The 13,165-nt window shown below is 46.9% G+C and overlaps 1 protein-coding gene across 3 annotated transcripts in view; it reads left to right on the forward strand.

The window, feature by feature from the left end:
- PHC2 (polyhomeotic homolog 2) overlaps positions 1 to 13,165 on the forward strand; it is a 52,444-nt gene that overhangs the window by 29,172 nt on the left and 10,107 nt on the right. The window contains exon 1 of one of the 3 annotated variants that reach the window (XM_029227875.1): positions 85 to 267. The exons of the other annotated variants lie outside the window; for them this stretch is intronic. The gene's annotated coding sequence lies outside the window, so the exon portion shown is untranslated. Of the gene's footprint in view, positions 1 to 84; positions 268 to 13,165 lie in introns of those variants that run through there. 3 annotated transcript variants of the gene reach the window in all.

Raw genomic sequence — 13,165 nt, forward strand, 5'->3', positions numbered from 1 at the left:
GCGGCGGCTGCAGCCCTCGAGCGCCCGCCGCGCGCGCGCAATCCGCCGCCTCTCGCACCCCCGCCCCGGCCTCGCGCCCCCGCCGCCCTTTGTGGACGCCGGCCCGGCCGGTACGGTCGGATGCGCCGCGGCAGCCCCGGGCCCCGGCTCGGAGGCTCGCGGCGGAGAGGAGGCGGCCCGCCCGGGCCCGGGACCCCGCGCGAGGCGGCGCCCGGCCGAGGGGTTGCGTAGGCCCCGCCCGGCCAGGCCCAGCCGGGCCCTGGACAGGTCAGTGCCCGTGGCGGGGGAGGGGTTCTCGCCAGGAGGGGTACCGCGGCCCTCTCTCGTCGCACTGGACACCGGGCACCGCCCTCCGGTGCCACTCCCGGCCCGGGCCTACTCGGCTGCCAGGCCGTGCCAGCCCGCGATTCTCGCCCTCCCGGCGCCGGGGAGGTGTCCTGCGCCTCCCCCCTCGTCGGGGACCCTGCCTGCCCCGCACTTCCCCGGCAGCCGCTGTGTCACCTTCGGCGTGCCAGACGCTTCCGTGTGTCCCCGCACACCCCCACCCCGGCCTCGGGCCTCCGGGGCGGCGCTTTACCGGGGATGGACGGTCCGCTTAGGGACAGGGCTGCTGGCATCCGCTGTACTCTCTGGGTAGGGGACTGCCTATCTTGGAGGCCTGCGGCTTAGCTGGAGAGTTTTGTTTTTAATCTAGTTCAGTCTCACGAAGCTTTTAATTGGATGGAAAGGGACAAGCTGTTCTGCGTCTGTCCTCTCTTCCATTTTTAGAAGAGCGTTTTCTCTCCTTCCCGTGCCAAATGAAGGCATATTGTATTGTTGATTCTTTACATTAAAATCGGGACTTGTGAGATTCTTTATTTAAATTGAAGTCCAGAGAGAGGGAAATAATTTGCCCAAGATCAAGTTGCAAACCAATGGTGAACCTACAGTGTGAACTCGTAGTCCCCGGCTCCTGTATTGTTGGATACCAGTTTGTGCCAGTGATACCCCGGCCGTCCCAATCCTCCCCATCCCTCCCCCAAGGCTGCCTTTTAGACCTGAACACATTTCACTGACATACTTTCAGTTCTGATCAACTTTCTTTTCCTTCCTGCTCCATACCTAGAATGTTGACTTTCTTCCCATGCTGCCTACAGAGACACGCTCTTTTATTCTTTTTCCTGCTAAACAACTTAGTGACAGCTCTCCCCTTAGATATCTCCCATCCTAGATCTTTAATCCCCTTCCATTAGCATATTGGACCCAGAGGATCCCTTGTTGTGAAATAAGCTACCGACCTAAATCCACCATATGTCCCCAGTTTTTCTAGGACAACCCCAATTTAAAATATTCTATCACATTGTCTGTCAACCAAGTGTCTCGATTTTTGGTTTAGAAAATAATGTCATTTTAACCATATCAGGCCCTGCTGTCCTGGCCTTTTCCAGCCATTTGGCTCTGGGGCATAACTGGGTAATCCAATTATCATTCACCTGGGATTTTTCATGCCCCCCCCACGTCAACCCAAATGTGGGAACTGCTAGGATTTCTAGATGAGTCTGAAAATTGCAGGCTAATGAGGCAAGGAAATTCCTTCTTGCTCCTATATGTCTGCCCCCGCTGCCCTCCCCATTTTTTATTCCGGTAGAGGGCCTCAGACCTGTGGCAGTGTCTATTGATTAGGGCTTAAGTTGAGGTCACATGGGATGCAGGGCTTCATATCATGTTGACTGCAGAATAGAAAGAAAGAAACTTACTGTGTTGGTTACAGGGCAGGAGATTCTGTCTTGGATCTTAAGATACCTGCACAGCTAAGTAGTTTTGGTGCAACTCAGATTTCACACACCTTCATTAGGCTCCTGCCTCGTGTAAAGCATGATTCTAGGCACTGTGGAGAATATAAAAGTGATTTTCTCACTTAGTCCCCAACATCTGTATCTATATCTGGAAACAGCCACATTTTTGAATCAGCTGATGCAGTGTGTCCCACTGTTTCTTTACCTAAGTTCCAGCCCCGGCAAGGCGGGAACCAGAGCTTCTGGCTTGGCTCCTTCACAAGGGCTGGCTTCTTCAGAGGGCCCAGCAGATGGGTAGTGGTGCTCGTGTGGCACCTGCCCTTTCCAGGCACTCTTATCACGTGAGCTCTGCCTCTCAGCCCACCCAAGATCTGTTACCAGGCTTGTCCATACACATCGGGAAGAATAGATGCCTTTTTTCTCCAGCGTTAATCTTGCCACTTTTCTGTTGTTCTTGAGTTGGCTTTCTCAGTTGTCCAACTGCATTTTTGTGAGAGGTAGCTCCTGTTTTCATCGCCTTCTCCTCCCCCCCCCACCCCTTTTAAGCTGTTGTTTTATTAATAGGTGGCACATAGGTACGTAATGAATGTTGGTATTTTATCATGCACTCACCTCCCAGCCCTGTCCACTTCTCTTCCAGGTCCTGGCTTAATTTCAAATCTACCTTTGTCAGATGCACTCAACATATATTATTTCCACTTCCTCAAAGTAAGGAGGAAACTCCAGCTCTTCTTCCTTCTGTCCCAGTAATGATTCTCCTGGCTGTAGGTCTCTTCAGCCATTGTTCCTCTGCATTTCAATGGAGGATAACCTTTTAGGAAGGTGTTGTTATGCTTGCCTCTCCAGACATACCTCCTCTGTCACTGACCTTCTAGTCTAAGCTGATTGACCCTGAGACTTCTCTTCCTGCTACCAAGGCCCCTTCCCCCATCTGTGACCCTGTGCCTGTGACTTGCTCTGGCTCAGCCCCAGGATCCACTCTTTTTCAGACCACATCCTTTTTCCTGCCTTACTCATTTCCTGTCTCAGATACTTTGGATCCCTTGGATCTTTCAGTGGGAAAGAGACAAAGAGGAATAGATAGACGATTTTATAAAATTGACCTGTTCTTGCCTCTGGCCTTGCATGCTCTAACTTAGGCCATCCCCTCCCTAGGTTTTCTTGTTTTAGGGGGGAAAAAAATGACTGCTATCTCAGAATTAAGAACCTTTACCCGAGGTTTTGAGTGTCTTTTTATCTCTGTTTTTTCTTGTTGTGAATGTGTGAAGAGGATGACTCGACTGCCTTAGATGCTTCGTCTAAGTCTCTGCCCTCCTTTGGGCTTTAGGCCTCACACTAGGCATTCGGTAACTATTTGCTGAATTAAGTTCACCCCCTTCCTGTCAAAGTCCTTCACTTTGAGCTAGCATGGATCAGTAAACCAACATAAAATTTAAGTTGAAAAAACTAGGGAGTAGGATGGTGGCTCCATTTCTGGAAACGCTGCTCCGTGTTAGTGTGACATTCACCGAGGGTTTTTTCTTCCTCTTGGTCAGTCCAAGTTTATATTAAAGTTCTCCCAGCTGTGCAGTGCCGTTTACTCTCCAGACAGATTTGGTCCCATCCGGAAAAAGATTCTCTCCTGAAAAGATACATCTACTAGAGTTGCGAGTAGGGAAATGAGACACCTTCATAGAAGCATAGTTTCTCTTTTATTCCCTTTCTTTTGTGCCATTTTGCAACTGGAAGATGAAGATGATGATTTTCTACGGTCCGGAGGAATCTCACAAAAGTGGTTGTAGAGATTCTTTTGTGTTTTCCACCCCCGTGGAAAAGCAGGGTGAGGACTGGCTGCCTTATGCAATCTACTCTCATGAGGCCTTTGTACCAGTAACAGAAATGACTGTCTGCAGTGACTTAGCACCTTGTCTGGTGGAAATCAAAGCTGGGACTACCCCTCAAGGTAGAGGTATGAACATATACTGATTAATGCTTTCAGTGTTTTTATGGCATGCTTTAAACTACAGTGTGAGTCACCAGTTAAAAAGACCCTGAGTATGTGTTCTGTTAAAATGTTTAAAGTAGGCCCGTTCAAGATAACTTGAATTACTTATTCACAATTCAAATAGATGCAGGTTTCATTTTAAGCATTGACTTATTTAAAAATTTCAATTTGAGTTTAGCTACATCAGAACACTGATTTGATGCTTGCGAAGAAACTCTGAAACGAACCATCTTTAATTCAACTTTATGACATTTTGGAATTGTTAGGAAAATAATCAACCGTTTATTTATCCAAGACAACAGCCTTACAGATTCAGGGCTTTTTTCCCCCATCAGTAACAAAAGTAGAATATAATTGCCATGGTCAAGAAATGGTTGTGGTTTTTTTCGGCCCCGCCCCAAGACATGCGGGATCTTAGCTCCCCAGCCAGGAATTGAACATGCGCCCCCTGCATTGGAAGCTCCGCGTCTCAACCACTGGGCCGCCAGGGAAGTCCCGAGATGGGCTCTTTTATAGTTAATCGAGTTATACAGTTAAGAATGATTAGTTTTTGAAGGTATAAAATATAATAAGAAACATAGCATATAATTTAAATAATAAATTGTTGCTATGTGATTCATTGTAAGACCATCTAGGCCAGCATAATAAACTTAATGGTTTGTTGTTCTTTTTCCTTCCCCTTCCAAATTTATTTATAGTTAGTGAAAAGGGATGTGCTTTCCTATACTTGAAATTTCCAAATGATTTTTTTAGTTAAATCCAAAAGAGAACATTCTTTCTACATCTGCCAAAGAAATGATTGCTATTAAATAGGGATTTCCAGTGTTCTAAGATGAATCCAGATGTTGAAGAGAGTCCCCGTTTGCTGTTAGACTCTCTTGAAAGCAAAAACCTGTTTCTTGGATGATTTTCTTCTTAGCAGTGAAATTTGTCATAGCTTCTCTTAAGAAAAGATGACTGTTAGCTGCCGTGTCATAACCAACTCTTCTCCAGTGGATTAGGAGAAGCAGGCCTGATGCTGAATATTGAGACCGTTGGCAAGAAAATGAGAGTTCATGACTGCTGGGAGTTATTTTTAAAGCTCTAGTTGCATGGCTATTATGTCTCAAATACTGTATAATTATCCCTAGTTACTGATATCTTTAGCCTATTTGAAACCATCCATATGTGGCCTGAATCCACACAGCTATATTAAGACATTTTTAAACAATCAAAGCAACTGACACTGTAAATTAAAACAAAATTAATGTGAATCAACTACCGTTTTTTTAAAAATTGGTTAAGTCCACATTTCCAGACCTCCAGTAATCAGTATTAATCTCTTCTGTCAGCTGATTGGTAGCAAAGTAGCGTGATTGAAAACTTAGACAATGGTTATTAAAGGAAGGGGGCAGTGTTTTCTAAGAGCAGAAATGATCAAGAAGTTTGATTTGCAAGGTAAGTATTATCTATCCCATTATATAGACAAGGACAACTGAGGTTTGGCTTTCTCTAGCACGTGCCTGTGTGCTCGTGCGCTCTCTCTCTCTCTCTCTCTCTCTCTCCCTCCCTCCCTCCCTCCCTCCCTCCCTCCCTCTCCCATTTCTCTAAGAATATTAGTGCTTCTGCAGTTGGTAAATAAGAGACTTTTCTAAACATTTCTAGTTGGTTTTTTAACTGTTATAAATCCATCTTCCATGATTTTCTCTTCAGCCTTTTAAAGTAATTTCTTTTCACAGGCTAAACCTCCTCCTGGCATTATAAGAACCACTAGGAAAAGTGGTTCTTTATTTGTTCCTGAGTTCTTTCTTTTCTGGTTCCTGGGGTTCTTTTGTGTAATACCCTGGGACTCTTTATGAAAGAAATGCGTAGGAAGGGAGGGAAATCTGTTAGTTGTCATGTCCTTTGGGTGACTGTTGAAGGTGAATTGGGACGTGTGGTCTGCCCCAAAGGGCAGGTGCATTTCCCCTGTGTTGCAGTCATTGTCAAAGTGGAAGTAAGATTTCTTCCCGAAGCCTTACTTCAGGAGTGCAAGGACAGCACAGTGAGTAGGCCAGAGCACCTGAGGAACATGAATGATGCCTGAGTTTGGACCAGTGAAAGAACAGCTCTGCTCTGGGGCTGCCAGAGGCCAGGCTCAGTGTGCGTGAGACTGGGGCAGTTTCCTAATCTCTCGAGTCTCAGTGATGGGAGCCCTCCAATAGCCATGTCAGGCCTCTTCCACTGTGTCGTAACTGCAGTGTCTTATTTAATCCTTACCACAGCCATGTGGGACAGAGATAAGTACCCCATTTTACAGATGAGGAAACTGAGGCCTAGAGTAACTTGCCTGGGATTACAGACTAGGATTTAGCATAGGGTCTTTCTGATCCCAGTCTTAACTGCTGGGTAGCACAGCTTCTAAATGTAACCAGTGCCAGGCATTTTACATATATAAACTCTAACATTCCCTGTAACCCTGCAAGGTAAGCAGCATGACTGTCATTTTTATAGACGGAGAAACTAAGGTGCAGAGCAGGTACCAAGTGCTTGAAGCTAGCTACACAGGTAATCAAAGATGGAACCAGAGTATGAACCCAGGTCTGCCCCAGTGCTGGTGGCCTTTCCACTCTGCCATTTTCCCTCTTGTCTCCTGTGATCCTGATGTCTCTAGCGGAGAGCCTCTCCTGTTGGTTCCAGACCTTTTGCCTTGTGAAATCACAGCTTCTGCTAGAGAACTGTGATGTTAGGATATCTGGGAGCCCTTGACCGCAGCCCTGGAGAGCGTAGGGCTGCAGAGCTTTTTTTGAACTCTGTCCCTGGCTCCCTGCGGCTTGTGAGCCATCACACGTTGACCAGCCGCAGGTGCTGCTGCTGAGCGGGACCTGGTCTTCAGCCTGGGCCTGGCAGCAGTGCTGCAGCTGTTTGGAAATCCCCCCTGGCTCCTGTCCGAGCCGCGCGGGGGCGGCTGGCTGTCGCTCCATTGATTTTTTTCCTCCAGAGCTGGGGGTGGCAGCTTGGAAAACGTTCAGCTGTTTACAATTCAGCTTATGTACACTTTAGCTGGGGAGTGTGGGTGAGTCAGAAGGCCCGCTCTCTCTGCCGGTGTCCTAAGAGACAGCCTGAGAGTCAGCTGTATGGTAATGGCCGCCAGGGAGGAGGAGGCGCCCCCCCTGCCAGACCCAGATGCTTAGGATCCAGGAAGCCTGTCTGCTCTCCAGTCCTCTTAACCCAGACTCAACAAGGTCGCTCCGCAGTGACACCGAGGCGCGTCTGAGGCAACCTGGCCCAGCTTCCCTTTCATTGGGCCGCCACCTCCCTGGCAGGCACCGGGTATGGAGCCAGGGCCTTGCCCTCCTGTGACTCGGCAAAGCGCCCCAAAGGGATCCTCCTGTCACAGCCCTTTCTTCCCTCTCGGGAGAGGCCCCTAAGAGCAGAAGTGCTCCGAGGGGCAGGGTGATGAGGGCACCTGTGTGAGACAGCCACGGCCTGCTGTGCGTCCGTGAGCCAGGGGCTTTTCGTGGGTCTGACAGTAATTCGGTCCTTGGCAGAATTGCAAACGCTCCAAGCATCTGGCATTGGTACCTCCAGCCTTCTGGTTCTCAGGAGGGACCCTGGGTGGGAAGGGGCCTACAATTTTCCCACCTCTCTAAGGGCTTCTTTTGTACTCTCTTCCAAATTAGGTGGTACCCACTCTTGCCTTGATTCTAAAATGCACACTTTTAACTATGCACCCTTTTCCTCCTCTGGGAAATTAAGATGTTAGACCCAAGGCCCTTCTAACTCCAGTCCTCTGTGATCTAGTCCCCCGATCCAAAACATCCACTCTTCATGCCCCAGTCCTCCCACCAAACCTCATCCCTAAATTGGGAGGAAAGCTATCTGCTTCTCTAAGTGATTCACAGCCAGGTGTGAATGGCCACAGGTGTATATTTGCATTTTAAAGCAGGTTGTTAACCAAATGAATCTCTTTAATGGAATACTCTGTCAGGGTCCCAGGACAGAGCCGCCATTCCTCCTTCCCTCTCTCTCCCCTCTCTCTCCCCTCTCTCCCCCCTCCCTCCCCCCTCCCTCTCCCCCTCTCTCTCCCCCTCCCCCTCCCCTCCCCTCCCCTCCCCGCCCCTCTCTCTCTTTCCCTCTGTCTCTCTTTCTTTCAACAAATTGGTGCTTAATGAGATATCTTACCTCCCTCACTTTCAGAGCAGCACTGATTTCTTTAGGGGCCCAAATATAACTAATGAGATTGTAAAGGGAGGCCACAGCCTTTCCAGAGGGCTCAGCCCTCAGCTTGCCATGCTGTGTTAGCACCAGGTGCATCTGGTCTGTGTCAGCTGCTCCCTGTCTGGGATGTGGCTTCCCTGGGCGTCACTTTGCAGGTGCTCCCCTCAGGGTCTCTCTAGAGCAGGCAGTTGTTTAGGAATCCTGCTGTCACCCCTCCTGGCCACGTGACTGGCCTGCTAAGCTCAGGCACAGTGAGCCGGACTTCAGAGCCAGGGGCCTGGAGAGAACGCTCTGTGTTGTATAAGCGACCTTGTTTTGCCATTTGTCGAGCAGAATTTGTTGCAGGCAAATGATCCATGTTATCACCTATTCTGCTTCCTTGAATCCTTTATTAACTTCATTAGCTTTGTCTTTCTCCTGCTGCTGCCAAGCAAGGGTAGTTAGAAGTCTTGTAAATTAAAATACCCCTTTCTCCTCATGTCTGGAGAAAGTGGAAATAGCTACTGGCCACGTTGAAGGGTAGAGGGAGAGGCTCTGCTTGCCCTTCATTTCCTCTGAAGTCAGGTCTTCAAGGCGACTTATTTTAGGGGCAGATAGAATGAGTGGCCAGGTCATCTGAAATACCCACAATAAATGTTAGTACTGAACGATATTTCAGCATAACTGACGATTTTTGCCTTACCTGTGCTTATAAAGAGCACCATAACTGGTTCCGAAGCGGCCCAGATGGTGCGTGGCTGGAGCCAGCCTGACCTCTGTCCTCAGTGGTCAGGAAAGCTCGGCCTCTCTGGGCACCTACCTCCTGGCCCCGGGGGTGGGGCCGTTTTTATAGGCGTCTCCGGCCTCTGCCTCTAGAGGTCATCACGCCTTTCCAAATGCCTGGAGCCAGCATCAGTGTTTCAAAGGGACCAGGGAACCCAGAGCTGCAGCCTTTAGGGCCAATTTAATGCTGTATCTCCCTTCTGCTGAGGAAATCCTCACTCAAACAGGAAGAACTGGGCTAAGGAATAGCTCTCATTCTTCTTTATAGCCAGGTACCCAGAAATGCCACCCCCGTAGGCAGGCACCAGCCCAGCTGCTCCCTCTCGTCATTATCACCTCAGAAAGTGATGTGCCAGTCTCAGCTGGTGACTGGTTGCTGTCGGAAGAGTAAGGAGATCTGTACGCTGGTCAAGAGTGAAGACGGAGCCCACGGGTTCCCCATGCTTCAGCTCAGCAGCCGTTAAATGGCTATTATATATTGGACGCTGGGTTAGCCCTGAAGATACAGATGAGACTGAGACAGCCCCCACCTAACGGCACCTGCTTTGCCTAGCAGAGGAGACCGGCCCTGTAGCAGATAATTTCACAAACTGGGCCACTGGAGGGGTCCTTCCTATTTTAATCCAGTCCCTATAAGGGCTGTTTCTGCCAGCGCCTGTGAGACCAGATTGAGAAGCGACCTACAAGGTTGAGGCCTATGTTATGTAACAACTCCCCCAGAACACATTGTTTTGTTCATTCTGATCCAAATACTTAGCCCTTTGTGGTCATCTTCAATTGAAGGCTAGATTCTACTTCCCCCTTCCACCACCACTACTGAAGCTTGGCTTTATTTCCCTCCTGCAGCCTCTCCTACTCAGGGTGTCCTGGCCTCCACCTTTCAGATCCAGGTAGCTAACTCTGTATGAAGGCATTTGAGACCTGTGGGCAACCCGGCAGCACTTACAGCCCCGGGACTGGTCAAGGGAATTGAGTAAGGAAGAATTCCAAAGATAGAGAATTTCTTTGTCTCTGTCTTCCATCTGGCCTCAGGGCCAACAGGGCAGGTTTCTGCAAGTTTAAGCTGCTTTCCCTTAAGCAGGCTGCAAAGCAGTCTGGGAGAACGGGAAGCAGATTAAATTAATCTCAGTGTGCTGAGCTTGGCAGGGGGTGAGATTGTATATGGTCATTCCAGAAATAGCCCAGACTCCTCTGTGACTAAAGCACACAATAAGGTATTGCCTACAAGATGATTGCAAAGCGAAGTAGCTGCAGACCTTTGTACAGTCGTAAAACGCTCTCCCTTCCGTCCCTTGGATTCTGTGTCTCCTGTAACCTGGCCCAGAGGTATAGTGGAGAGTGATAGCTTATAATGTTGTGGTGAAGGGGTTTATTAGTTCTCTTGCTTAATAAGATCCTTTTTTAAAAACTTAGATTCCCAAAAAGTCTTTTTCCTCCCAGAGTTAAGTATTGGCTCTGTAGCCTCTGAGCTCGTGAATGTCTCTGTTGGCTCCTGTATTTGGCACGAGGAAGGACTCTGACCTCAGGAGCCCCCGCCTCGTCCTGCAGTGTACGTTAGTAGGCACAGATCTGAGAGACAGGAGGGAAGGGGGTAGAGGGGGCAAGGAGAAGAGTCGAACAAGGTTGGAGAGATCCCATGAAAGGAGACAGGGTATCAGCAGCTGTTCGGTGATAAATATCAGTGAAAAGAGGGAGGTGGGCATGATCCCAGAATTCAGAGGAGAATGGATTAATTCCATAGAAGTATGATAAACTAAAACAAGGGAGTCACTCATTGCCCTCCATCTGTGCTCTCAGCGAGGAACGAGATTGTGTTCGAAAGAAACAAAACAAAACACTTACCAACAGGATCTCTTGGATCAATACACTTAATATATTATGTTACTATTGACGGAGTACCTGACTTTAAAAGATGCTGGCAAAGAAGACCTAGGGTGATGATGAATTTGCAACCTTTTATATAAGAAGTCGTCAAAGGAGCAGAGGGAGTGTGGCCTGGAGGAGAGAACGTAAACTGGGCTCATAAGTGACATCCTTCATGACACCAAGAGCATTTCTTGAGTGTTTCCCAGTGTGCTAGCACTGCATTGCTATTCATTTTCTCATTTAGTCCTTGTAGCAACACTAAAGGGTAGGTCTTATTATTGTCTGTATTTTACAGCTGGAGAAACCAAGGGTCAGAGACAGAAGAGGACTTGTCCCTAATCCACTTGAGTGATAGAGACCAGTCTCTAAGCCAGGTCTAAGCCTGTGTTTTTGCCCATTATACAAATAAGATTAGCCTTGTTCTGTGTGGTCCTAAGGAATAGAACCAGGGTAAGTGGACAGAAATTAACAGAAGATAGATTTTTGGCTCATTACAAGGAAGAACTTATTAATTGAACTGCCCAAGTTGGGAACAGACTACTTCAGAGGTAGTGAGTTCCTTTGTCATTAGAGGTATTCAAACAAATGCCAGAAAATCACTGGGTGGGGCTATTATAGGGAAGGGTCAAGCATTGGTAAGGGGCTGAACAAGACTTTCTAATCTTGTGATTCTATAATCTGTACAGTAGCTCATTAGCGAAGCCAGGGAATATTTTACTAGGCTCTAATCAGAGGGGAATAGCCATCATCTAAAAATAGGATTTTAACTTACATAGTAAGCTTTCTATTTTAACAACATTTATTCATTATTTTAAATAAAATACAGATTGTTTCTTTGCATATTTAAAATACTTTAAAATATACAAGCAAAATATAATTATGTAAATATAGACTGAAATATTTAAAATTTAAAAGCAAAGAAACTTAATTTGATTGATTGTATAATTAACTCAGTCCTCCTAGTTATTCATGGATTGTTAAGGAAAGATTTTTTTTTTCTAGTGCCCAAACACCTTTACAATTTTAGAAAGACTGATTCTAACGGAGAAATTTTCCATCCCTATAGAAAGGTCAAAAATGTCAAACAATTTTTTTCAAAGGACTATAAACACGTAAACGAATTTTTCTAACTTGTTGGTATGACTGTGTCTCCAAAAAAATTAATTTTTAAAAAATCTCATTAATCACATCTCTTAGGTAACTCCTGCTCAGCTCTGAAATTTATTATAGTTGAATTACAGAGGTCTGAGTACTGAAGGCATGTGTCATGGCCAACTGTTTTTTTTAACAAAAAAGATTTACCCCCGTTTACTGCACATTAGGACTACTAGTAAGAAAATGAGCCGGTTATAAACCTTTTCTAAAATGAGTTTTGATTTCTCCATGCCACATAATTAGGCATCGTGAATTCCTGTTCTGTGGTGGGATTTTTAGATCTTTAACATGAAATAAGAGCATCTTCATATAAATTTTGTGCAAAAATTACTTAGCTAATAAATATACTGAAATTCTTTTTAAAGTGTGTAATACATACATTCACACTGGGTTATGCTTGTAGGCTTGTTGCAATAAAGAAATGGCTTTTTCTTTCTTTTCTTCTTTCTTTTTTTTTAGGAAGTTCCAGGTTAAAGGCAACCCCAGCTTCACACAGTTGGCGGTGGTAGAGAATGGCCCTGGGAAGGGGGGGTGGGGAAAGAGTTAAAAAAGTGAAGAGAGGAAAGTTGCTTCTAAAACAGTGAAACAACTCAGGAGAGGTACTGTTTGGAGTGGAGGAAAGGGGGTCCCTTGTGGTGTGGTTCTGTAAAGGCACCTCATCATACTTACTGGAGCTCTGTCAGGCTCTTCAGAGAAAGGCTGGCAGGCCCGTGGAGAGGAAATCTTAAGCAAGGCTCTCCTTGGAGGGAAGGAGTCTGTGGTTGGCTGAGAATCAGATTGGATGTGGAGCTGAGAACTGGACAAGAGGCTTGATTGGGAGCAGGAGACCTGCAGGAACAGCATAGAAAACCTCAGCTCTGCTTAGGGGCTTCCTCGGTGGAGAAACAGAATACACGCATGTCTTAATGCAGTGATCCCAAATAACCAGTCTCCGATTAGGCAGATCTGTGTTAAAATGTTTACGTGGGGTTCAGTACTTTGACATTTCACAGCACGCTTAAAATCTAACCCTTTCCTGAGGAACCTCGTAGAAGGTTCATTTATCCTCTCTGCCCCAAACCCCATCATGCCCCAAGCCCTATACCTAGTTCAGCTTTTCATCTTGGTTTTAGATGTCACCTTGAATACATTTTCTCCCTTGAGCAGAATGTTAACTTGTTTGTCCAGATCAATATTGACCAAGGTCTTAACTCCTCAAAGGCAGAATTCTTGCCTGTGTAACCTGGTTGGACTATTCTTAGCACAGTTGGGAAATTAAGAAAACACTGCTGGCGGATGAGCTGCATTGTTGCAGAACAGACTGTAGTCTCACTTGGTGGTGGGTCCACTGAGACTGTACCACTTTTGAATGGGTCACTGGGGGAGGGGACTGCTTGGTTTGCATCATCGGGCAGTGTTGAGTCCCTGCTCTGCTACTGGCCTAGACCTGGTTCTGACCGCCCCC

Source organism: Monodon monoceros, unplaced genomic scaffold, assembly GCF_005190385.1.
Source record: "Monodon monoceros isolate NGI ecotype Baffin Bay Population unplaced genomic scaffold, NGI_Narwhal_1 Super_Scaffold_18, whole genome shotgun sequence".
Classification (NCBI taxonomy): Eukaryota; Metazoa; Chordata; class Mammalia; order Artiodactyla; family Monodontidae; genus Monodon; species Monodon monoceros.